Genomic DNA, 27,472 nt, shown 5'->3' with positions numbered 1-27,472 from the left:
ACACTGTTGTGAGACTCTAATCTTGCATATATACCACAGGCAAACCAAGGAGACCAACACCAGAAGGCCTGCTAACACTCCCATGCCCGCCCATTCCTTCAGATGATTCATGGCTGCAGCAATCCATGTTGATAATCCTGTCAAAATGCCTAATTTTAAAAAAGAATCAGACATAATTTTTCTGTAGAAAAAAAAACAGAAATTAAATCATAGTGAAGAAAGTCCAGTGTAATGCAACACACAAACACACACACACAAACAAAAAAAAAAACAACAACAGAAGTTAGAGATAGAAGAACAATGATTGTAACAATCTGCACAGCTTTGCTGGAATAGCACCAAGCAACTGTGCTTCGTGACTCTCAGCAATTTCAATGAAAATGGCTGTGTCATTCTCCCTTTCTGATTTAACATTTTTATAGATTTATGGTATTTATGACATGTAGGTTATTTTTTTAGTCTTTAGAATATTACTGGAAGAACAAGAGTGTAAATTATAACAATTCCCAGGATTATCCTGGAATTAATAATGAGAGAGAAAGAGTCCTGGTCTGAGTCAAAGGATGTCAAAGACTATAGAAATTTATTTCCAACTTCCACAGCTGAGATAGGTAATAATTGGTCTGAGCTTATAGCTGGAGTTTGTTGATGCAAGGGCTGTATATTTACCACCAAATCAGAACTGTTCCATAGGTCATGGAGGTGAGACTTAATTTATTCCCATGTTACCTTAGAAAAATTATAGGAGTGGGATAACAAATATCCACTGAAACAGTGAGTAACAAGAAAAATGAGAAGAACCCATGATGATGGAAACAAGGAATATTTTTATATATTTAATATATATAAAATATTTAATATACATAAAAATAATATTTTTATACATTGATGTCACCAAAATACAATGTACACATACTTAGAAACTCAAAGTGTAAAAAAAGATTTGAAGGCTCACTTGACAGTATTACTTTATCTGAATACGAGTAAAATAGATTTCACTGTCCTTGAGAAACAGTGATAAGCTGCTGAGAAGAAAGCTTATTTTTAATTTAACAAGATAAACAGTACAAATGCAAATTCTAAAGAGTTCATGTACTTGGCAGAAACAGGAAGCAGAATATACCAGAATACACACATCACTGGAAAGCAGTCTAAATGTGCAACAAATATATATATATATATATATATATATATATATATATATATATATATATGGTGAAATGTTGATCCAATTTCTCCATACATATCAGCAGATGTGCATCCCTTGCCCAAGTCAAGAGTACCCAAACCCTGAGAGAAACCACTGCCTGCCCAAGGCAGTGACCTTCCTTTCATTTGATGATCCTCTGGGCATGGCGCTGGCATGCACAGCTATGTGCTTCTCTGTCAGCACAATTGCAGTTTTGGGAATCTTTCTCAAACACAGAGAATCAGCCATTGTGAAGGCCAATAACAGAACTCTCAGCTACATCCTGCTCATCTCCATTCTCCTCTGCTTCCTCTGTTCCTTTCTCTTCATTGGCCGCCCAAACACAACCTCCTGCATACTGCAACAAATAACATTTGCAGTTGTGTTCACCTTGGCTATTTCCACTGTTTTGGCAAAAACTATAACTGTAATTCTGGCCTTTAGGGTCATGAAACCAGGAAGACCAATGAGAAGGTTGTTTGTCTCAGGTGTCTATAATACTGTCATCCCTATCTGTGTCCTGATCCAACTTATTCTCTCTGCAGTCTGGCTAGGAACCTCACCTCCTTATATTGACACAGATGAACACTCTGAACATGCTCATGTCATCATTTTATGCAACAAGGGCTCAGTCACTGCTTTCTACTGTGTGCTGGCTTACTTAGGGACCCTGGCCTTAGGCAGCTTCACTGTGGCTTTCCTGGTAAGGAACCTGCCTGACACATTCAATGAGGCCAAGTTCCTGACATTCAGCATGCAGGTCTTCCTCAGTGTCTGGGTCATCTTCATCCCTGTCTACCAGAGCACCAAGGGCAAAGCCGTCATGGCTGTGGAGGTCTTCTCCATATTGGCCTCTAGTGCAGGGCTGCTGGGGTGCATCTTTTTCCCAAAGTGCTACATTATTCTCTTAAGACCTGATAAAAACTCTTTGAGATGTATTAAAAACAAAAAATAGCATATAAAAATGATCATTTTGATGTATTAGTTTTCTTTTTTCTAATAAAACCCATTTGTATACTAAAATTAAATTATTTACCTTTTAAGTAACTTTTTTCTTAAATGTATATTTAAACAAACATAAGAGCCCCTCACTTTGTAGAACAATCACAGACACTCTACTTTAGAATAGAAGCTGCTGCTGGAAACACATTTAAGTAAGTTATGCATGTTATTTATTATTTTTTGGACAATATACATATTCAAAATGTAATTACATGAAAGTAATTGAGATAAATAGTACATGAACTAAATACTTGTTTTCTTTGTTAATTTGGTGTGTATACAGGGCTTTGAGTGATATCTGAGATTCTTCTATAGACCAGGCATGAAAATCAATTTCTGGATAGGGGTTGGTGGTGTTTCTTTTAAACAGGTTGAGCCATTCCATAAACCAGAGTAGAGAATTTTCTAAAGGGTAAAAATAAAAATAAATCTACTGCCTGACCCTGCTCTCTTTTCCTAGACTCAGGTAAAAATGACTTGACAACCCACTCTACAAATACTTGCTCAGTCACTTTCATTGCTATTGTGTTCACAATAGGTAAAAAATGGAAAATCATAAATATGTTTAACATGATAAATATCATACACATAAATATTTGTAAGTAGAAAAATTATAATTTAGGTAACTCATATCCAGAAGAAAATATCTCTCATTCTCTACTCTGGGGCATCTAGCTCCAAAGTTTCAGATGTGAATATCACCATGGAATAACTCTAGAAATAAAACATGTTGGGCAAGCAATACAATGGCAGGAACAATTGATCTGATTGGGAACATGTGGGGAAGGTTCCCTAATTATCAAGGTGGATAAATATGAAAGAAGGAAGTGGGAGAAATAACAGTAAATATTTGTGAAAGAGTTTTAAGCAATCATACTGTGAATTATCTACATAAAATCCCTATAATACAAGTAAGTCCATGCATGAATATAAACATGTTACAACCTAAATATTTTTAATAATGCACACAGATAAGTATAGTTCACCACTGTCAGACGAAGCTTTCCTTTGCAACAGCAATCATGACTGAAAAGCACAACCAATCACAAGGCAGTATTCTGGAGAACACTCACACCTGATAAATCTACAAAACAATCTAGATCTAAGGCTCAGAGATCAAGCAGAACAAGTGATGAAAAAATTATATAAGGCAGAGGATCAGAATATGTTCTGGTAGTGGGCCTCCTAATAATACCAGAAGCTACACCCATAAGACAAACCAATATTAAAAAAGAAAAAAAAAAGCTTACCAATATGCCTGCACAAACATGAACTGAAAAATGGAAAACACCAATAGGCATGCAAAAGTGGTCCAGGAAGAAACTATTGTCCTGAATCCTATGCAAAAATCTGCAGGGAACTAATAAAAACTGAGAGTGTGAGGAAAAAAAAGTAAAAAAAAAAAACCTTCCCAGGAAAGAGCATAAAATCAGTTAGTTATTCAACACCAAATAATCAACCCTGAAAACACACAGGGGACCCAGAAGTATCCCCAGAAGCACTTTCCTGTCATCAAAGAGCACACAGCATTCCTCCACCACCACCCCGTGTCATGTAAATGTCCCTGTCCTTTGCCTCTAGCTGTCTTCAGGATCCAGAGCTTCCAGGGAGAGGATTCCTGATGCCATTGCCCTGCCCATCTGCTTCTGGAAGTAAACACGCCTGGCTGCTGGAAGTCATTTGTGTGAAGGAAAAATGTGCACTTTGAATTCTCCTGATCTGACATAGTTGGAGAAGGGATTCTGGGATCCTTGTCCCCTTTTTTTAGTCATTTTGATTCTCCCAGTCAAAGCAGGGCTGGTCTCAGGAAGGCAGAAATGCCCTCACAAAGATAATAAATATTTTTTAAAGTTTAAAAACAAAAAGCCAGAGGCTGGAAAGATGGCTCAAAGGTTAACAGCACTGGCTGCTCTTCGAAAGGTCCTGAGTTCAATTCCTAGTTACCACATGGTGGCTCATAACCATCTATAATGAGATCTGGTGCCCTCTTATAGCGCACAGGCATAATGCTGGAGAATAAATGAATGAATGAATGAATTAATTAATTAATTAAAAAAATAAAGAAACAAAACTCTGGACTCAGTTTCTCATGCCTGTCATCCCAAAAGCCAGGGTGCTCTGTGAAGCAGAGATTCCCTCTCTCTTCCCTAGGTGCTTGGTTACATCCCCACCGACCACAGGGTCATCTGTCAAGTGATGTGGTGCCCTCTTGTGGCAAGCATGTGTCACTTAATAACACGCTTTACATAGAAGTTGTACTTAATATAATACTATATACTTATTTTAATTTAATAAGAACAGAGCAAGGAGTGTCTGGAGAGCTGGCCTCCTCCTCGAGTCCTGTGGCCTCGGGATGTGGGAGGACTCTGTGCTAGATCAAAGCAGGGCCTGGGACCACCTAACTTGTGTCCACCCCCTTGGGCTCTCCACAACCTGATGGTAAGATTCTATTGCTGAGAACAACACTCCACAAGTCATTGGACACAGGTAATCCCACTTGGCACCTACCTAGAATGTTCACCCCCTATGGACTACTCTTCATGATACTGGAACATACCCTGCATGCCACCAGAAGAGAAAAGTGCACACCAACCCATCCATACAGCCTTCGCTCTCCAATGGTGACCTGCCTACAAGATTTGCTGGTGCGCTTGTGGCACAAACATCATGGAATTGACCAACTAATATCTGGTTGGGTTTCAGGAGGCCCACTCCATGAAAAGGAACCTGGATCCAATACTGCTTGGGTACCCAGGAGCCTGAGTCTACACAAGCCAGGAACATGAGAGAAATCTAAATGTTACAGTTACTGTAAAGGAGCACAGCCATAGTCATAGATCTGTGCCTTGCTTGGCCATCATCAGAAATTTCCTCCTGCAGCACATGAAAACGAATACAGAGATCCAGTTGATACACAGAGAGGTGAGAGGCATTGTACCATTCCACCCTAAATGAGATGTCTCCAGGAAACTCTCACCCCTAAGGGCTCAAGGTACTCTGTGTGCAGAGTGTAAGCACCAGAGGGAATGAAAGACATGAGGGTAACAGTCCTTGTAAATACTTCATGACCAACACACATAATGTACCCTGACCTACAAGCTATCTTTTCTATCAATTTGCCTTTCAGGGCTACCTCGCCAGGCCACAGGGGAAGAGGATGCTCTCTGTCCTGATGGACTTGATATGCTGGGTGGGTGGACACAGGATTCTCTGAAGAGCCAGGGGAAACAGGGAGGTTAGGCCTGGGAGGAGAAGAGAAAGGGATGAGAAGGATGTATAATTAATAAATAAAAATAAAAAAATAAGGGATCTGGAGAGATGGCACAGAGCTTAAGAGCACCAGCTGTTCTTCCAAAGGTTTTGGGTTCAATTTCCAGCACCCTTGTGGCAGCTCATAATCATCTATAGTGAGACCTGGTGTCCTCCTCTGGCAAGCAGACAGAATACTGTACAAATAATAAACAAATCTTCCATAATAAAAATAACTACACCATGAATCATAAAGTTTCCCTCCCTCCAAAAAGCACACTCACTACCTCTTTAAGTAATAATAATAATAAATGAAAAACTTAGTTTTCTCCAAGGGAGTTTCATTGGGGAAACAAACCAGACTAGGTCCCATGAGCCACAACAGATGGTAACAGAAAAACTCAAGGGTATACTTGTAAGGTGTCAATTCTTTATATGCCTGTATATATATATATGCATGTATATATTGCTTTAAAATAATTTAGTGGGGGGTTGGACAGGACTGTGGTGAATGTTAAGTGTAAATTATGTCTTCTCGTTTCATGCTTTTATGGTATTTTCATGTGAACGAACATCTGTATCTCTACCCACATGTAGTCCTCATATTTTTTTCTTCACTCTTTTTACTAATAACAATAGACATGTCAATTATTTTAATGTTTTCTGGAAAACTGGAGCCTAACAATTTCCTCTTTATGTAATACAAGATGTGTGTCTGTGAGATAAAGCCCCTTCTCCAAACAAGTGATCTGCCCTGCCTTTTAGGGTCCTCTGGTTATGGTTTTGGCATAGCTCTGTGCATCTCTGTTATCATTGCTGTGGGTTCCAGTCATTTCATGGAGTACTAAGCCTTGCCCAATTGTTGATGGCTATCCCAGAATTCTAAGCCATCTCTTAATTATCTGGTGCTGTTGCTGCTTCCTCTGCAGTGATGTGGCAACATTGGTATGTCCAGAGCCAAATAACGATTTGTGTTGGGCCATCTTTAGCCCTTATTGGCCATTGCTTACCAGCCTCTTTGGTGGACCTAGTGTACTAACACTGAGGAATACCTGTAAGCTTGTGCTAACTGTAACACAAGCTTCTACCAGGCCCAGTGTTAAGAATTCCACCTGATGGCACTGGAGGCCCATACCTGAGTTTTCTATGCTCTGCCATAACCCACTTTTCTAAGGTCTAACTGAAGAGCATTTATGGCTATTCTGAAAGTATAAATCCTCCATGGGATTGCCTCTGTTGTGCCCATTTCTTGAGACCACAAAAGACCACCAGGTGATGAGCCATTGCAGAACACATGAGGATCTTTTTATTACAAGCTATAGCTTGGGCCCACACCCCCACTGACTCAGCAGTTGAGAGTAGAGTACCTCGTGCTTAGGGTAGGCGGACTTGACTCCTTTCTTTTAGTGAGTGCCAACTCTCCTAGTCAAAACAGGGCTGGTCTCACGAAGGCAGAAACATACACAGAGATTATAAATCATTTTTAAAGATTATAACAAGAAGTCAGGTGTGGCATCACATGCTTTTGACCATCAGTGGGGCAAGCAGAGGTGGGTGTCAGTTCCAAGTCATCCGGGTTTGCAAAGGGAGTCCAGGACATGCAAGGTCACATAGAGAAACCCTGTCTCCAAAACCAAGGGCTTGCACCCCCTGCCAGCTCTTCACACTCACATGTCTGGACATGTCTTAAGTTACATAGTATGACTTCAACTGGGCTATAAGAATGTCCTGCCTCAAGCATGGTGGTACATAACTTTAATCCCAGCACTGGAGAGGCAGAAGCAGGAGGATTTCTGTGAGTTAGAGGCCAGCCTGGCCTTCACAGCAAGTCCAAGACAGCCAGGGCTACACAGAGAAACCCTGTCTAAAAAAAATCCATAATAATAATAATAATAACAATAATAATATTAAACCAAACATCAGAGCCACCCCTGGATGGAAGAAAGATTTAAATCTTGATTTTATTTCAATTTTTAAATCTCAATTACAAGAAATTCTTAATGATTTGAAAACAAAAGAAGTCAAAGGTGGCAAGAGAAACGACAAAAGACCCATGGGGCAAGGGCTAGGGGGAGACACAGGGTTCTATTTTTATTTTCTATAGAGGTGAACACCTTCTACTGAAGAAGAGTGGTGTGAAACACTTGAGGAAATATTCTGCACGTCAAGGTCATATCATCACGGTGCTTCTCAGTTGCACATTGCTTCAAAATGTGCTTTTCTACTTGTGATTGCACATTTACTTCTTAAAAGACACATATGTTTTGTGTGTGTGTGTGTGTGTGTGTGTGTCCATGGATGATAGAAGAGGATAGTGGATCCCTTAAAGTTGGAATTATAGTTGATTAGGGGTTGCCTGACATCGATACATTTTAATATCTTATTAAATGTGTGAGATACATTAAACATACCAAGTTTGGAATTTTTAAAAGGTGATAATTCCCAGAAACAGATAAATGTACCATCTGCTTCAGTGTTCTCGTTTAAGCAGCCCAAGCCTAGAACCCCAGCATTCAGAAGGCTGAGACAGGAGTATCACAAGGTCAAGGCTGGCCTTCCCACCTCTCCATGAAAAGGTACAGTTTACTGATACATTCAGTTAGATCAGCTAAGGCAGCATATAGCCTCCTAGTGGTCATAAGAAACATCATCCTGGTGCTCGCTTCGGCAGCACATATACTAAAATTGGAACGATACAGAGAAGATTAGCATGGCCCCTGCGCAAGTATGACACGCAAATTCGTGAAGCGTTCCATATTTTTTTTTTAAAAAAAAGAAGAAGTAAAAAAAAAAAAAGAAACATCATCCTGAAAACAATGATAAATTTAATTCACCACATGTTGACAAAAGCCATTTAGATGAACTTGACAGTATTCATTCAAACTTATGTGTGACCATAGAAAAAATTATTAATCATGTTTTCATTTTATTCCTTGAAAAACAATGCCTCCTTCTACAGATGTTCATAACACATTCATTTCTGTTTTTGAAAATTTAAGCAACATGAAGTAAAGAAAAGTGGGACCAGTGCTAGAGAGGTAGCTCAGATGCTAAGAGCATTAGCTGCTCTTGTAATGGTCCTGAGTTCAATTCCCCGCAATCACATAGTGGCTCACAACCACCTATAGTGAGCTCTCATGCCCTCAAATGGCTCCAGTGGTACATGCAGGCAGAATACTGTATAATAAATAAATAAATAAATAAATAAACAAATCAGAAGGAAGGATAGAAGGAAGGGAGGGAGGGAGGGAGGAAGGAAGGAAGGAAGGAAGGAAGGAAGGAAAGAAAGAAAGAAAGAAAGAAAGAAAGAAAGACAGACAGACAGACAGACAGAAAGAAAGAAAGAAAGAAAGAAAAAGAAAGAAAGAGAAAGAAAGAAAGAAAGAAAGAAAGAAAGAAAGAAAGGGCCATGAACAAATAAATACCATAAATTTCTTCTTAAAAATGTTCTTGCATGAGGCTGGAGAGGTGACTCAGAGGTTAAGAGCACTACTCGCTATTCTTCCAAAGGCCATGAGTTCAATTCCCAGCAACCACATGGTAGCTCACAACCATCTATACTGAGATCTAGTGTGCAGGCAAAATGTTGTATAAATAGTAAATAAATCTTTAAAAATTATTGGAAATGTGATCCTCTTGCCTCTGCTCCTGAGTGCTTACCCTGCGGGTGTGTTCCCCACACCTAGCCTTACCAGACCACAGAGGAATACACTGCAGCCACTCCTGATGAGTCCATATAGACTAGGATCAGAGGGAAGGGGAGGAGGACCTCCCTTATCAGTTGACTGGGGGAGGGGTACTGGTAGGGGAGAGGGAGTGATGGTGGGATTGGGAGGGGAGGTGGGAGGGAGAGCTACAGGGGGATACAAAGTGAATAAACTCTAATTAAAATAAAAATAAATTTAAAATTTCAAAAAAGATGTAGCTTTGAAAAAGAAATGCTAATTAACAGACATAAAGAAGGGGGACAAGTAAACAGATCAACTGTGCTTAGCCTACCTCAGAGAAATTGTATGAACAGTTCCTGAGTATAAAAACAATGGGCAAACTGGGTGTATTTTATCATGCCTTTAATTCCAACAACCCTCAGGAGGCAGAGGCAGGTATATCTCATAAAGCTGGACAGTAGCCTGGTCTATGCAATGAATTACAGAAGAGTCAGGGGCACATAATACTCTGCAGGAATTAATCAAACAAACAATAGATAGAAAGAACTGACAGATCTTTGCTCAAGTTTCTTCAAACTATTCATTCCCTCTAGTTATGTACACATCTTCTAGAAACCTGAAGTGCCTCACTTTCAATTGTAACGTTGATATGATCTTCCTAAAATGAAATCTATGTTTAAACAGTTACAAAACAGATGAAAGCATCAGCAATGTAAATGTTGGTAAGAAATAGGCAACATAGGGTGTGAGAGTTGGCTCAGCAGTGAAGAGGTTTTGCTGGTCTTGCAAATAACTAGTCCTGATTGCCAGTACTTACATAAATGTGGGAATCAGGAACCATCCGGAATTGGAGTGGCAACAGAGCCCACACAGAATCCTGGGAATCAAACACCAGAGACAAGATTAAAAGGGGCAGATCTAACTTTATTTTCCATTGTAACAGCCTGTAAATGACTGAAAGCCCAATGAGAACCTCCCATGCTATCCTCAAGTACCAGGAACAATCAATGCAGTTGGTTCAACTATAAGGAAAAGTGGGAGTTGAGTGGAGAGGCAAGGTCATGTTATGAGACAGATTGCGAAAGAATCTTCACCAACCCTTTATCTGACAGAGGGCTAATATCCAGTATAAATAAAGAACTAAAGAAGCTGAAAAGTAGCAAACCAAGTAATCCAATTAAAAATGGGGAACAGAGCTAAACAGAGAATTCTCTGTAGAGGAATATCGAATGGCAGAAAAACACTTAAAGAAATGTTCAATGTCATTAGCCTTTAGGGAAATGCAAATCAAAACGACCCTGAGATTTCACATTACACCCTTCAGAATGGCAAAGATGAAAAACTAAAGTGACAACACATGCTGGAGAGGTTGTGGAGAAAGGGGAACCCTCCTCCACTGCTGGTAGAAATGTAAAATTGTACAACCACTCTGGAAATTCAGCTGGCGCTTTCTCAGACAACTAGGAATAGCGCTTCCTCAAGATCCAGCCATACCAATACTAGGCATATATCCAAAAGAGGCTCACGTACACAAAAAGGACATTTGCTCAACCATGTTTGTAGCAGCTTTATTTGTAATAGCCAGAAGCTGAAAACAGCCCAGATGCCCCTCAACTGAAGAATGGATGCAGAAATTGTGGTATTTCTACACAATGGAGTATTACTGTGCAATGAAAAATAAGGAAATCATGAAATTTGCAGGTAAATGGTGGGACTTGGAAAGGATCATCCTGAATGAGCTGTCCCAGAAGTAGAAAGACACACCTGGTATATATTCACTCGTATATACTTATAACATAGGATAAACCTACTAAAATCTGTACATCTAAAGAAACTAATTAAGAGAGAGGATCCTGACTAAAATGCTCAATCCCCATCCTGAAAGGCAAAGAGGATGGACGTCAGAAGAAAAAAAACATGAAACAACCTAGAAACCTGCCACAGAGGGCCTCTGAACGGCTCTGCCCTGCAGACTATCAAAGCAGATGCTGAGACTTATAGCCAACTGTTGGGAAGAGTTCATGGAATCTTATGTAAGAAGTGGGAAATAGTAAGACCTGGAGAGGACAGGAACCCCACAAGGAGAGCAACAGAACCAGAAAATTTGAACATAGGGGTCTCCCCAGAGACTCATAATCCAACCAAGTACCAGGCATGGAGATAACCTAGAACCCCTGCACAGATGTAGCCCATGGCAGTTCAGTGTCCTAGTGGGTTACATAGTAATGGGAAGAGGGACTGCCTCTGACATAATCTGATTGGCCTGCACTTTGATCACCTCCCCCTGAGGGGGAAGCAACCTTACCAGGCCACAGTAGATGACAATGCAGCCACTCCTGATGTGATCTGATAGACTAAGATCAGAAGGAAGGAGAGGAGGACCTCCCCTATCAGTGGACTTGGGGAGGGACATGGGTGAAAAGGAGGGAGGGTGGGACTGGGAGGAGAGGAGGGAGGGACTTATGGGAGGATACAAAGTGAATAAAGTGTAATTAGTTAAATAAAATTTAATTAAAAAAATTCAGGCTTGGCATGAACACTCACTTTCTGTGTTTTTACCCATTCTGATTGAATAAAATCCTTATGGGATCTTTAGGAAGATGCGTTGCTATTGAGATGAATTAATTCCTGATTATATAATTCCTGATTTGATTCAAACAATTTTAGAAGTTAACTTGCTTAGAACTTCTAAAACAATTTTACAGTTTTATGGCTGCAACCACTTTTGTGGTTCTCCATAAGCCTCACTAAGAGAAGGGCTTGAGACAGATTGTGGCTTCAGATAAGCTCTCATTCTAGGGATAGCTCCATTCATTCTTGTATACAGCAAAAATACAGGCAAGTTTACATTTCTAAAAATGCAAATTATAATGGGGCAACCAAGAAATGACTAAATTAACTACAAAACTTGATGTCAATATATACAAATGGTTTCACTGTAATTCCTTATGCCTTGTCAGCTTATGGCATAAAATAATGTCAGTCCAAATTCACTTTGTATCTTGGAATGAAAGAAAGATAAAATTTTGGTCCTGAACTCACTACAAACTAAGAGATAGCTGGAGAATGTGTAGCCAGGTCAGTCCTAATTGAGCAGACATATATCTTCTTGTAATCTCTTGGACCCTGTTAACCTTTAACCCCTGTCAACCTTTGTCATTCTGAACTCACCATGAAATTCTATAATGGATACGCAAATACAAAATTTTTAGTTTTAATGAAAATACATGTAACCTGTTTCATTTTTTTAATTTCTCTTTATCTATAATCAATTACCTTTTTGACTATGAATTTACTCCTTTGTCTCAGAAATAAAAAAGCTAAGACCAGGCCATAAGCAGGACTGAAGCCCCCTGCAAGTTGCTTCATCCATGAGTTGTAAATATGTAAATATGTGCATTGATGTGTTTGCATGAAATATGTCTGTTTTTGTACATGTTACATGAGTGTATGTCAATTGCTGCCTGCAAGGTGCTCCTTTTGCAACATCCATAGAATATGTGCATAAATTTGTACAGGTTTATATATCTGATCATTTTTCTATGTGATTGTATGTGGGAACCAGCCATAACCAATGGACCAGGAAGATGTTCTCCCAAAGGCACCCTGAATTTGCTGCAGTTTATGCAGAGGAAATGCTAGCTAAAACCAACATCATCATCATCATCATATGTAAGCTTGTGGGAATTTGTTTGAAAAATTTTTTGTTTCAGTGAGTGTGTATGCCTGAGACCTCTTTCTTTTCTCTCCATTTCTCATTCATCATTCACAGAGGGCAGTGGGACCCTAAACCTCTACCAGCCCTGGGAGCCTGCCTCAGAGAGGACAGAGGATGGACAGTCAGCCCATAGTGGCCTGAAGAAAGTGTCTGAGTAAGCAAGCCTGAAGCACTTTGTCAGTCTAATTAAGACCACCTGTTGTTAAGCAATAACATTAGGGAAAGAGTAATTTTGGTGGGAGGGAGACCAGAAAGCCTTAAGTGGATCAAATGGTAAAGCACCAGGCTCCAAGTAAGGAGACTGGGGGTTAATACTTAAATAAAACTCTTTCTGACTTCCTCATCAAGATGCTCAAACTAAGTTTAGGTACACAGAAAGATACAAATATCAGTCTCTGACCCTGAATTCATGTGCCACAGTCTTTTCACCCTCAGTATTCACTTCTGGATTAGAAGTGAATTGATTAGAATTTATCAATTATTTTGAGTCTATAGTTTCATCACAAAATTTCTTCCTTCTTTTTTTCTCCCTCCAGGCCTTCCCACATACGCCCCTCCACACACACATACTCACCTTAAAATCAAAGGCTTCTTTGTTCATTGTTACTTCTTGTGTGATATATACATGTATTTTGAAACATAAACTGCTTATTTTTTACAATGCTAACTATATGTATGTTTTCAAGGATGAACAACATTTCTTTATATAAGAAAACTGAATGTTCTAAGTGATTGTATTTAATTTATAGTTAAATATAGGAATGAAAGTAACCAATAATAATCAATTTTAAAAAACTAAGGAAACACAAAAATGAACAAAATAATGGGAATTTATAAACATCTTTCAGTAAAACCTCAGTAGTAAGAGACCCAATCCTACAACAAAGTGGCAAAGATTGTTAGACAAAACAATTAGAAATTATGCTGCATTCAAAAAATTTCAATACATCAATAACAGTGATTTTATTTGTTGTTTTTATTATTTTTATTTTTTCAATTACAATGTTATTTCAAGCATAATGTAATTTCATCATTACCCCCCTCATTCCTCCTTTGAAACACTCTCATACACTCCTCATTGCTCTTTCAAAAAAACTGTGGTGTCTTTTTTCATTGTCATTACACACACACACAAACAAACACACAGAGTTTTTGAGAATAGCATTAGAAACAATAACAAAGAAAAAATATCAGGCTGGAAAATGCTTGCTTAAAAACTACCCCACGCTCAAGAATAACGGCCAGCACTCACGATTCCTGAATGAAACCTCAGAGGCAAACTAAGTCCGGAAATTTACACACTGAAACCCCACAATATGTCCTCCAGCATATCAAGCCACTTAAAAGCTCCAGCCCCTAGTACTACAGTACTACAGCACAGATTCTCCACTTCTTCCCTCAATAGACTAGCACATCAGTGTTCTGACTGTGAGAAAAATACTGCTTCTGGAAATGCCCGTCTTCTCTCTATTAATTCCATGTCAACTGCATCAATTTTGATATAACAGACATTACAGCATGCATTGAGAATCATAGGTTCATATTTTAACTCTTCATTCAACTAAACATTCAAATGTAAAATATAAATTGGTAGAGTTCTACATGTATAAAATCTAACAAGATTAAATCAAGATGAAATAAATTATTTAAACAGACACATAACAACCAAAATAGAAAAAGTAATCTAAATCTTTCAATTAAGAAGAAAAAAAGAAAGAAAGCATAGGTTTAGATTCAGCATGAATTCTACAAAAGTCTCAAAGAACTCACTGCAATACTCCTTAAAGTATTCCACAGAATGGAAAAGGAAGAAACACTTGTATATTTTCTTCAGACACCAGTATTATCTTGATAACAAAAAAATCAACTAATGAAAATAACTCAACCTAATACTGTGATAACTAATTAATAACTCATGTTATTAAAGAACTTCTATATAGGTATACAGTTATCTGAACAAGAGACATACTAACTTACTGAACATATTATGACTAGAAGCCATGATTATAGACTATGTCAATATCTATGTCAAATATTACTTTTTCCCATAACACTAACTTACATAGTACACTAAAGATTCAGAGTTCATCTTGTATTTACCTATCATTGACTGAATGAAGAGATCTTGAAGAGACTTGCTCAACAATATCCTTGATGATACCCTATTTGAAGGTGATCTCCAAGGCTTATTAAGTGTAAATGAGTCCTAAGTTTATATATTTTTTGTTTAAAACCCTCACATTACATTTATCACCAATACATTGAGATATGTCCCAGGCTCAAGAGCACTGTCTGTATTCTAAAATTTCATAATGGAAGCAGTTTTGGTTTCACCTTCATCTTACTTTATGAATACTAAATAATACTAAATTAAAAATTGAAAGCAAATTACTTTTCAGTTACTGTTGACTCTAAGACAGGGTATTTATTGTCCACAAAGGGATCTTCTTATGGTCTTGTGTCATAAATATAGATTGTAATTTTGGTGAAATGGCTACTTTGGATATGATCCCCTTGTCTATATCTTATGGTGTTGGACATATTCCATGAATTATAAAAATAAATTGTTACTGAACTTGCTATATTTTTGCACTGATTAAACTTATAACTTACAGAATTTTACCTCACATTAGGAAAACATTTGTTGAAATATATTAAAATTTAATGTCTTCAAATCGGTGCTTTCAGTCCCAAAATCATGTAAGATAATTATAGACATATATGCATATATTGTAATAGTTTTCTTTTCCATTTTAACTTATACTTTTGATTATAAGATGAAAATGTTTTATTAGCTTGACCACAGTAAATTATTTACCAATAATGTTAGATCCTGGTGCTTCCCTTGCTTATGAGTGAGGCTTACCGGCCATGGTAGAAGTACACCCTTGTTTTTGTCTTGTTTAGATCCCATTTCAGTTTTCCTCAACAGCATTTTATGGACGGTATAGACCACTGCATACACTGCATTCGAGATAGAATAGCTGGGCTCAGAATTGGTCATTACAGCGATTCCTTCTGGATTAATCTTCATAGAAGTATATGCTAGGTATGGCTTACAATTTCTACACAGCAACGCAGGATGCGAGCAATCAAAATTGTCAACCCAGGATTTATGGAAGTAAGAATCTCCTGGATACAGGGTGAATCTAGGTGCCTTGAGAAAATGCTTTAAGCAAGAAATGGTTCTTGACTTTGAATAGAGAAGCTTCCTCTGAAAAAGCTCATCAAATCATTCTAATTTGATACAGACTCTAAATATAATGTGCTGCTTTGCCATGTGTCACAACTTCCTTCTAGTTGAAAATGTTATTTGCCAAGTGGAAAAACATAAATTATTAATATCACTATAGAATACCTGTACATTTTCCTGTGTATGTTGGTTGAAGTTCAGCAAATCAACACCAAATAGTACCCACATTTTAATTAGCTGAGAGTTTTTCTGTAAAACCCACACAGACATTTGTCTTTCTTTCCTTCCTTTCCTCTTCTTCCTTCTCCTCCACTTCTCACTTTTTTTCTTTGCCCAAATGTGTATGGTTCAGTCCAGCAATTGTGGCCAGATCCTTGTATACTTAGTCCCCAGCACCCTAGCCACTAAGCACAGAGTACCTTAACTACTCAGCCTCCAGCACCCTAAGCATTATTTAGTGCCTGCTTGTGCACCTGCAGGCCAGCAGAGGGCGCCAGAACGCCCTGTACAGGGTCGTGCACAACCTCACCTCCCGGAGGGGTAAACCCATCTCCCCAGGATGCGCACAGGCTAAGTGGGCGAGGAGGCTTGTGCCTCTCTCTTCCCGCCATCTCCCTGCCTGTGGTCGGCCCCACGCACGAGCTGCGGCAGGCAGTCGGGCGGTGGACGGAGAACCCCTCATGGCCTCCCCGCGGATTTATGGCGAAGAGCTTGAATAGGAAGGACGCTGACCTGGGAAAACCCACTAAGATACTGGCGTACCTATTGCGGAAGTCCCGCCCCTTCCGGCTTTGATTCCGAATCTGCCCTGCAAGGAGCAGAGACTTCAGGGCTTGACGGCTCTGAGTCCCCTCCCCCACCCTCTTTCCACTTCCCGCCATCTCCCTGGCCTCTGACACGGGTTCGTAAATACAAAGATTCTAGTCACAGACCGACCATTATCATTGGTTTCCCACTTGGGAGAGCAATCTGGTCAGTGAAGTACAAACAGTCCTAAAATGCATCGCAGCAGAGGCCCACCTGCCCGAGAACTACAAACATGGCTTCGGAGCAAGGACTTCTGCGATTGTCTCTGAGAACTACAAAAATGGCGTCCGGTCCTCGCGCTGCCTACCGGGATTGCTTGCAGTCAAGCATTGGCCTCTCTCCCCTTCTCCCGCATACACCGTTGCCAGGGTACCGCCTACAAATCCCAGAATACACCGCGTGCTGTACCCACCATCACAGGTTGGCATTCTTGGGCTTAACTCTCTGGTGGTTAGGCGAGTAGCCCGGCAGTAGGCCCAGTTAACCTGTTCACCCTGCTAATGGCTGCTGTGGCATAACGTCCTCAAAGCCCACAGAGCCTTTCCCCTGGTTGGGGTGTATGTAAATCTCCCTGCCACGCCATACTGATTCTAGCATCACGATTGGTCAGAAGCTTTGTGATGTCACCGCCCCGCCCCCTATCCCGGAAGTTAACACACTTAGCTGCTGTTTATGCTTCTGTTGCTCCTGCTACTAGAGTAAAAAAGGCCCAGGACCTGGTAGCTGGAGAAAGAGTCCTTGGGTCTCCTTTAATTACGTTATTGGCAGTCAGACACAGATAATAATTCTCTTTTAAATATTAAAAAAAAGATGGATGAGGCAGTACAGGCCTGTCGTCCCAGCATTCCTACATGCAGTGGGAGGAGCGTCTCTGAGTTTTATTCACCCCCAAAATTTCACTCTGTAATTAAATGTACCATTTTGTTTGACAGTGATTAATACTATAGTTTTAAAATTACATAGTGAATAGTGGATAAAGCAGTGTCTACTCCTCGAGATGGACCTAGATGCAATCCCTAAGACCTACCACTGTCTGTGAATCCAGATCCAGATTATCTCACACCCTCACACACACAAAAAGGCTAAGAGATATTTTTTCTAAAAATATAAAATGAAAATGAAATGAGAATAAAAGCTCTGCTCTGAGAAGGACTGTGAGAAAGACAGCAATGACTGATTTAACATCTATGCACCCACACACACACACACACACACACACTGATAGTATTAATCAGAGGTACCCTCATCCACCAACTCAGAAACCTTATAAAAAGATTAGGATATATGAATCCCTCCCTTAAACAAATCTTTAAAAGTCTAAGGTCCTGCCAGGTGTGCTTGTACAAGCCTTTAATCCAGGCACAAGAGAGGCAGACACAGACCAGTCTCTGTGAATTCAATGTTTATCTTGTTGACAAAGAAGAGTCGAGGATAAACAGGCCTACACAATGAAAACCGGTCTTAAAAAACAAAACAAAAATAAGATTAAAACAAAAAATCTGAGCCAGGCATGTTGGCACATGTCTCTAATCCCATCTCTCCAGGAGATATATGCATGCTGCTGTGTGAGTTCAATGTCACCCTGGTCCACAAAACATGTCCAGGACATGCATGGCTACAGAGAGAAATCTTGCCTAAAAAAACAGGCTCCTTCACACCTGCATGACTAGATATGTCTGAAATCACATAGTGTGCCTAGCCTGTAAGAAAGTCTTGCCAGGCATGGTGGCACACATCCTTAGTCCCAGCACTTTGGAGGCAGATGAAGGTGGGTCTCTGTGAGTTTGAGGTCAGCCTGGTTTACAAAAAGAGTCCTGGACTGGCAACAATGTACTGAGACACCATGCCTCAAAATTAAAACACATTAAATTAAATATTAAATTAAAAGAAAAAGTCAAAGCCTGGACTGTTGGCAAATGCCTCTAATACCAGCTTTATGACTGGCAGAGGGAGATGGATCTGTGTTAGTTCAAAGCCTGCCTGGTCTAGAAAGCAGGACAGGTCAGTCAAGGCCATACAGAGAATCTCTTTCTCAAAAAACAACATCCTGGGATGTAAACAAAAACCTTCTAATAACGGAAGATCATTTTTCTTTTTTTACTTTTTAGAATTTTATTTATATTTTTATAAATTACAGTTTATTCACATTGTATTCATGCTGTAGCCCCATCCTTCATCCTCTCATTTACCCTCGCTCCAAACTTCCTCCCATTCCCACCCCCAAGTCCACTGATAGGGGAGGTCCTCCTCCACTTCCATCTGATCCTATCCTATCAGGTCTAATCAGAATTGGCTACATTGTCCTGCTCTTTGGCCTGCTCCCCGCCTCAGGGGGAGGTGATCAAAGAGCCAGCCATTGAATTCATGTCAGGGACAGTTCCTGTTCACATTACTAGGGAACTCACTGGGCACGGGTTGTAGGGGTTCTAGATTATTTCCATGCATTGTCCTCGGTTGGAGTATCAGTCTCAGAAAAGAGCACTGTACCCAGTATTTTTTCATCTGTTGCTCTCCTTATGGAACTCCTGTCCACTCAAAAGTATTCCTTAATCGTCAGGGAAATGCAAATCAAAATGAACCCGAGATTTTACATTACACCCATTAGAATGGATAAGATCAAAAACTCAAGTGACAACACATGCTGGAGAAGATGTGCAGAAAGGGGAACACTTCTCACTGCTGGTGGGAATGTAAACTTGTACAACCACTTTGAAAATCAATTTGAACTTTCTCAGAAAATTAGGAATAGTGTTACCTCAAAATCCACTATACCACTCCTAGGCATATACTCAAAAGAGGCTCAAGTACACAATGAGGACATTTACTCAACCATGTTTGTAGCTGCTTTATTTGTAATAGCCAGAAGCTTGAAACAACCCAGGTGCCCCTCCATTGAGGAATGGATACAGGAATTGTGGTACATTTACACAATGGAATACTACTCAGCATTTAAAAAGGAAATCATGAAACTGGCAGGCAAATGGTGGGATCTAGAAAAGATCATTCTGAGTGAGGTATCCCAGAAGCAGAAAGACACATAAGTGGGTACTAGACATAATACAGGATAAAATATACTAATATCTGTATACCCTAAGAATCTAATCACAAAATAAACATTTTAATCTGTTTTTCATCATAACCTTGGAGGAAGTAAATTATTTACCAGGTTCACTTATAATGTAATGGTCACCAATTGTGGTTGTGTTCTATATTTTGAAACATTGGAGTAGGTATTGAAGTTTGCTGTATGTGTATCTAATCCAATCACAGAAGTTTATTAGGTCATTCTGTTATTTTTTCTATGGCTTCTGTTGATCTAATGCATTTCCCCTTGGTGATAGGTATTTTTCTGCTGCAAAATATAGAATGGGATCTCCATCATCTATGTGATCCATTGCTTATTTATATCAGGTAGGGTGTGATCATGCTTTTCAATGAAGGGTCTCTGAGAAAGCACGTTGCTTTTGTTTTTCATTTTCACAAATACCTTTAAGATGTTTGTTTTCAAGCCTGATTTGGATGTCAGTAGTTAGGCAAAGCTACATTTGAAGTCTTGATTATCATATGTCAGCCTTCTCAGTACAAGTCCACGGGTGGAAGATGTTCCCCCAATGTGTTCTATTTTTACCAACATTATTGTTAAAATGCTTAATAGTGTGTATGTAGGTCTGTATGACTGTATGTATCTATATCTATATCTATATCTATATGTATGTATGTATTGTTTGATGTTCCATTCTTCATGGTTCCATTATGTACTACATGACACATAATGCTGAAGTACTGCCTTCTGAGAGAATTATCTAGAGGTGCTGAATAATGTAACAGCAATGATATTTATTTCAAAAAAGCATGTTGTGTGTGTGTAATGTTACTATGTGTTCTTAGGCCATGACAGATGTGTGAAGACTTGGTGATAGCTTTGTGGGGTTTATTTTGGTAATTTTTATATGATGTTCAATGTCATGTTGCCAGTTTTGCTTACCACAGACATTCACCACTGAGTTCATTGATACTCAAATAAACTTTATTGAAATATTACATCAGTAAAATATTGTCTTCTATCCAGATTATAAACCTATTGTCCTATAAGGATGGAAGAACATGAAATAATTTGAATAATACATACTATTTCCAAATTAAAATGATATAGTGCTGTCGATTTTTTTTGAATGTGTTAGTTCATTATTAGGAGTAAAGACTTGTTCATAACACTGTCTCAGATCTAAAAGTGAATGTCACAGAATTGTCTCAGTGAGCATAGTTGGTTGTTTAAGCCTGATGATTTGAGTTCAATTTCTGGGTAGCACATATTACTCCTATAGATTTTTCTAATATTTCTATACTTGGGCTATTGTATATACAAATTCACACACCAGCACATACAAAAACATATTTAAACCTAAATAAGGGCCAGTTTGTTCACTGGTCAAAAGACTCTTTAGGTTTCATGTTGAGAACTCATATATGGATATAAACAGATAGTAAACAGCAATAAGTTGTCCTCTCACTGGCACATACATACTCAAAAATTTTTCAATGTATAAAATTAAAGCAAAGGAGAAAGCTCACTTATTGACAACATCAGAAATGATTTGCAATTGCCAATAAATGTAGATATTGAAGACTTATTACTGTTTCTTAAAAGAAAAATGGTACCTTTGTACATCTTATTTTATCCTTTCATTCCTTGATTCAAGAATAGGTCATTAAAATACCTTAGCTTGGCTCAACGGTGCATCCCTGTCATCCTAGACCTGGGAGTCCATGGTAAGCCACTCTTTCTGAAACTGTGGTCAGCTTGGTCAACAAAGTGAGTTCTCTTTTGTGTTTGTTCGTTCATTCATTCATTTGTTTGTTTTTTAGACAAAATGTCCTTGTGTAGCCTTGGCTGTCCTAGACTCACTTTGTAGACCTGGCTGGACTCAAATTCAGGCCTCTTCCTCCCTAAGTGCTGGGATTACAGGTGTGTGCCACCATGCCCAGCTCCAAAGATTGAGCTCTAAAACAGGTGTGCTATGTAGAAATATCATGTATTTAAATGATCCCCCAAAATGTACTCTATGTCTCAAATTATAGGTTCCCCCCAGGGATAGTGTCCACAGAGCTGGATCCTGGTACTGTTCCTGGTGCTTGACCTCAGAGCCTAGCCCTAGGCTCAGCTGTGGCCCCAAAAGTCTGCTGTCAAATGCTGACTCTGTTGGACTTTCTCTCTGGGACTCAATGTATCCCAGTAGACCCCCTGGGCACCAACTACAACCTGGCAGCATCTTCTATAGAAGGATGCACATGTCCAACTCGCAGGAAACTCTTGACAAAAACAGGCTCCATACCTCTTAGCTCAGTCAGGAACACAGCCCAGGAGTGGTTCCACCCACTGTGGGCGGATGGGGAGGCCCCATCTCCAAATACATCACTTAAGATGAGTAAGCAATACCTTTTTTAAGCAATACCTTTTTTAAGCAATACCTTTTTAAGAATAATATGAAACCAATAACAATAATGCAACAGTGAAAAACAGCAATTTAAAAATACACAAAATGAATGGAATCTTTTCTTTAAGGGGAGCAGGCACTGGGTGCAGCTCAGCTGGCAATTGTACCAACTGTATGTCTACCTCTGGCAGCGAGGACATGGGATTGGGTGCCCCCAAGTACACCACAGTGAAGAGAAATAGTAGCTCATCTGCCAAGTCTACAAGGGCCTGTGTGTCCTCTGATACTAAAGCCAGAGGTTGCACTGGTCCAACTTCTGGCAAGACTGGATATCCCGCAGCTATAAGATTCAGGAGCTCAGCATCCTCTTGGGGCTTAGCATCTGACCCCGAAGCCAGGCTCCGTTTCTCCTGTGCCACCAAGGCGTCTTGCATGGGCAGCTCTTCAGTTGAGGCCCCAAGTGGCTCAGAATCTGAGCAAAGAAAGGGGTGAGCCATCATCCGGGATAAAGGAGCAGCCTGAAGGCACAAAGAATGGGGTGAGGTAAATTAAGATGGCCTCTCCATGCCAGGGAATGCACAGTCCCCTCTCCTACCCGCAGGACAGTCGAGTTGACAGACGTCCTCCTCTGCTTCATTGGCCAGAGCTTCAGGAAACTTTCCCTGTGGGACACTGGGCTGGAATCAGCTGCTGCCTCACCAGGTGCCTCCCCCGAGTCTTCTTCCTCCTCCTAATCCTTCTTCTCCTTCTCGGGCTTCAGCTTATCCCAGGCTTATCCATTGCCCGGAGGATCTCCCCAGATTGGCAGTCCAACTCTGCAGTGGGCACATGGATCCTGGCATAGTCTAGCAGCCACCTCATGATGGCCAGGTCCGGGGCCCCACAGAAAAACTGGGGGAATTTCTGCAGCCACTGGGACAAGAATGATAACCTGGCCCTGTGGGTAAGAGCAGGGCAGAGGGACATGGGGTCGGGAGCCTGGCCTCACTTCAGGGCTGCGGGGCAGGGCATGGGTGTCCCCCAAGGCCCTACCTCTCCTGTCCCTCCCTCTGCTGCTCAAAACCCAGGATCCCTGTGGGAAACTTCTGTCCTCTACCAGCAGGCAAGGTCGCGGGGACAGTCCCTAGGGAGAGAACCCCAAAGGCGAGGCTCCTGGCCATTATTGGTCCTCAACCCTGGCCGCCCCAAACAACGCTCCCCTCTCACCTCCCCCTCCACCCCAAGCCCACTCATGTCTTTGTCTGCTAATCCTCCTCACAGTTGGGCCTGAAGGATCTACCTGTGACAGTCCACGGGGATGTCACCCCTAAGGCCCCGTGTCCCCAACCCACCCAGACATCTAGAAGGAACTATTAGAATCTTCCCAGGGAGGGGTTTGGGGGTGCTGGGGGCTCCATCCATAACAAACACTGCAGATGGGGTCCAGAACCTTTTACACAAACAGGGAAAGGACGCTCAGGGAGTGAGAAAGGGTAGTGTGTGACACTCGGTGGGGAAGGGGAATGTCACCTGTTAGAGTCCCACCCCTGCCCCAATCGCCCATGCTTGGCCATGTCACTTTAAGGGGCCAGGCCTTAAAGTCTGAGTCCGGGACTCAGATGTCCAGTTCTGTGAGGACACAGGGCACGGGCCCTGGGAAACAGCAGGAGAAGATCTGAGGGCTGGCTAGATCCCTGGCTGGTCTGTCCAGGCTGCTGTTGCTCTCCTACCTTTTCAGGATCAGGTCCAAAACCATCCAGATAATGGTAAACTTTGGATAAAGGGCCAAAAAGAAGCAGAGGGATACCCTGTTGTCCCTCTGCACAGCCGCGGGCAAACAGGGAATCATCTGCTCCACATAGTCCAAGCCATCATTGCTGAGCATGGGGATGCCATGCAGGAAGGCTCACTCCTTTTCGCTATGAGGTAGGACCAGGGCAGGAGGGAGGCTTTAAGTGTGCAAACCCCCAGGGGCACCAACGACCCCTTTCCCTACACCGAAGCGGGAAGCGGACATGATAAGCACCCCTCAGTGTCCCAACAGGAACACTCTCCCAGGCTGCGACCATGGTAGACGGGGTTGGGGTGGACCAGAAAGCTTCCCTGCTGCAGGGCGGCCCTGGTTACCTTGGTCTCCCAGGGAGGAACAGGCCAGAAATGTGTCAGGGTGAGCACCACGTGTCTCCAGCAGCTGCACAGGCGACCACCGCTGTCTTCTCTGAGACCTGAGCCCCTGGAGGTCTGGAAGCAGAACAGACTCATCTCTCCAGCTCCTCTGGACCGGCTGGTCTGTCCAGACTGCTGTTGCTGCTGCTGGCCTCCCGTTACCTGGCAACCGGGGTTCCGAGTTCCATCGGGAACCGGGCTGAGGAAGCATGGTCACTTCCTGGAGTCACCCTGACAGAGCCTCCCCATCCTGGGCTCTCCCTGGGGGCCACCAGCCCTGCAAGCTCTGCTGATCAACAGTTCCAGAGAGAAATGATGGAGAAGTTGCCTCTCATGACCACTAGAGGGCATAGAGGCACATGAGAGGGTGCAAGGATGAAAAGAACAGCAGCAGCAGAGAGGGATGGCTACCATCCCTCTTTAATCTTTTATTATTATTATTATTATTATCATCATCATCATCATCATTCCTTTCTTCTTCCCTAGTATACTGCAAACAAATTCACCTTCTTTCATTTACCATACTGAACTAAAATGTTCTCATCTCTCAGCCTTTGAATATGTAAGTTCTTTATCTTTTCTGGGGTGTTAGGTACCTCTTGCTTTCCGCTAGGTTTCATAGTAGAATTTATAATGATGTATACATTTCTTTGCATGGTCTATAGGTTTGTTTATGGTGGATTACCCCATAAGGCTGTAAGCTTATAGAGAAAGAATGGTGTTTTCATGAATCATTTTCTGTGTGTTCAGGATTTAGCACAGTATTGGGTATCTAATTCACAGATACCTAACTATCTGTGGAAGGACAAATAACCTTTTAAACAGTAAATTCCTTTAGTAAAGTCTTCATAATCTGATAGTAATAAAGAATTCCCACCTAAAGGATGGAAGCACATAGCATTTTATTTGTTAATGCCAGCCATTGTGATTTCTGTAAAAAAAAAAAAAAAAAAAAAAACAAAAAAACTTTTCCTGAAGTCTTTTTATCTTGTTCTGTTACTGCTGTTACTAGGACAGCCTCATCTATGCCTGTTGCCTTCTCTGTGTTCTCTTTCATTTATCCCATAGCAAGATGCTTCCTTCAAGATTTAGTGAGCTTTAGCATCTGGCTTTATTATATCTAAAGACTATCTGTTTCTGCCTGTTTCGTACAAAAGCCAGGAATATAGCTCAGAGGTAGAACATTTGCTTCACATATAGGAGGTAAGGAAGGAGGAGGAAGGGGAGGAGAAAAAAAGCAACAGGAGAAGCAAAGCATTGCTTTTCTTTATGCAGATGCACTGCCTTAAATACAGGGGTTAACAGTCTCCCTGTCTCTGCCTTCCAAACAAGATAGAAATTTCAGATACAGCAACAGTGCCACTTATTTGGTGTTAGTTTTTAACCTGGTCACTCTCCTGACATTCACTCTGTAAGTGCTTTATATGTAGTTGGTTTTATGTACATATTCATTTCCTTAGAAGAATATATTTTATTAGGTTTTATGAGAGGTCATATCCTCAGAAAATGTCCTAGGCTTTGAATCCTACCATACTTATCCCTAGGAGACCATATCTGGAAAGCTGATTATGTCCTCTTTGTACATCATTTGATGTTATGACTTCAGGATGCATCTTGAACCTTGTTTTCAACAAAATGTTGTAAACATGCCTTAAGCTTAACAGGCATTTTGTGCCTCATGAAAAAAAATCATCATAAAATGTCCTGTCTGAAAAGAGCATCTGAGATCACTGTACAATGCATTCAGTAACTTTCATTTTAGTCACTAACATTATTAGTACTCTTTGTTGTTTTTCTTTACTTTTCTATAGATCCAAGCATGATGACCCTGGTGTAAGGGACTGTGCACACACTGTTAACTCAGAAAATAAAACCACACATTCAAAGCAATCAAAACCCTTAAATATTAATAAGAATTAAGTTTAGATTTAGGGCCCAAACATAATTCAGTTGAAATGTGAGGAAGACTATGAAAAACCATCATTCAGCAAGCTTTTAGAGTATATACTTATGTGTGTGTGTGTGTGTGTGTGTGTGTGTATAAATATGATGAAAAGATGCACACATAAACACAATTTAAGAATTCTTGGGCACACAGACTAAAGGTAGAACATCATTAAGCAGAATTTTTTTCCTTTCTGTTTTCTTGCCAGGGAGATTTTGAACATGTTCCTTCCCTTCCTCTCTTCCCCTTCCTTTCACTTTCTTCCTTGCTCAGTGTGAATTTACAAACATTGCACTTGAATGGATGCAATTCTGTGAAAGTATTGCCCAAAGGCCCTCTGTTGCCTCACTTCTAGACCTTGAACACAAAATGCATTCTAGCTATTTTTTTTCTTGAACTGCTGATTTTTCTTGGGGGGGAGGGGTAGACACCCAGTCATGGTGAATTCCTCATCTATCCCTCCCTCCTACCCCAGCTTATGTCCTTTAGCACTTTTGGAAGCACACTGACAGAGGTTACCCACCCATGAAAACCACAATCATACATGTGCTTTCTAAGATTTTCTAACAAAATTCTTCTAGTTGCCAGACTGAGACCTCATTTAAAAATAATTGGCTTGGTTCTCAAGCAACAATCTCAAGTGCAGCCAGGCAATTAAGTCATGTGCCAAGGTGCTCTGATGGGTATTCTTGGCACAGTGCCAGTATACTGACACAGACCAGGAGATCAGTGGAGCCAAGACTCCTTTTGGGTTCAGTCCACTTCCTAGTTGAAGCCACCTATGGCTCAAAAAGAAGTTTGAGGTATAAGGATGTAGCTCAGTTGATTAGCGCTAGAGCAGAAGTATTAGAAACTCAGGGTCATCTTATAGCTATTTAGTTTCTGGCCAGGCTGGGCTACAGGGGACTATAAACAAATAATAATAATAGTAATAACTACAATACATTTCGGCTAGGAGCATATTTGATAATCATTGTTCCAATCTAGAGCTAACCTCATGTAATCAACTTTCCTCAAAGAGGAATCAAGGAGGCAACAAGGTCCAGCCCAGCAGGATTTTCTGCACACAGACCACTCTCCAACTGAGAAATTCCAGCAAACAATGTGGAAATGTGTTCTCC

At 40.6% G+C, this 27,472-nt stretch overlaps 1 non-coding gene and 1 pseudogene across 1 annotated transcript; one reads left to right on the top strand and one right to left on the bottom strand.

The window, feature by feature from the left end:
- LOC132651104 (zinc finger protein 709-like) overlaps positions 1 to 27,472 on the bottom strand; it is a 193,226-nt pseudogene that overhangs the window by 127,940 nt on the left and 37,814 nt on the right.
- On the top strand, positions 8,096 to 8,202 carry LOC132651187 (U6 spliceosomal RNA). Its single transcript, XR_009589019.1, has one exon. It is a non-coding gene; the product is annotated as a U6 spliceosomal RNA (small nuclear RNA).

Source organism: Meriones unguiculatus, assembly GCF_030254825.1.
Source record: "Meriones unguiculatus strain TT.TT164.6M chromosome 13 unlocalized genomic scaffold, Bangor_MerUng_6.1 Chr13_unordered_Scaffold_40, whole genome shotgun sequence".
NCBI lineage: Eukaryota > Metazoa > Chordata > Mammalia > Rodentia > Muridae > Meriones > Meriones unguiculatus.
The sequence above is the reverse complement of the archived record's forward strand: the minus strand, read 5'-3'. Positions and strand labels throughout refer to the sequence as shown.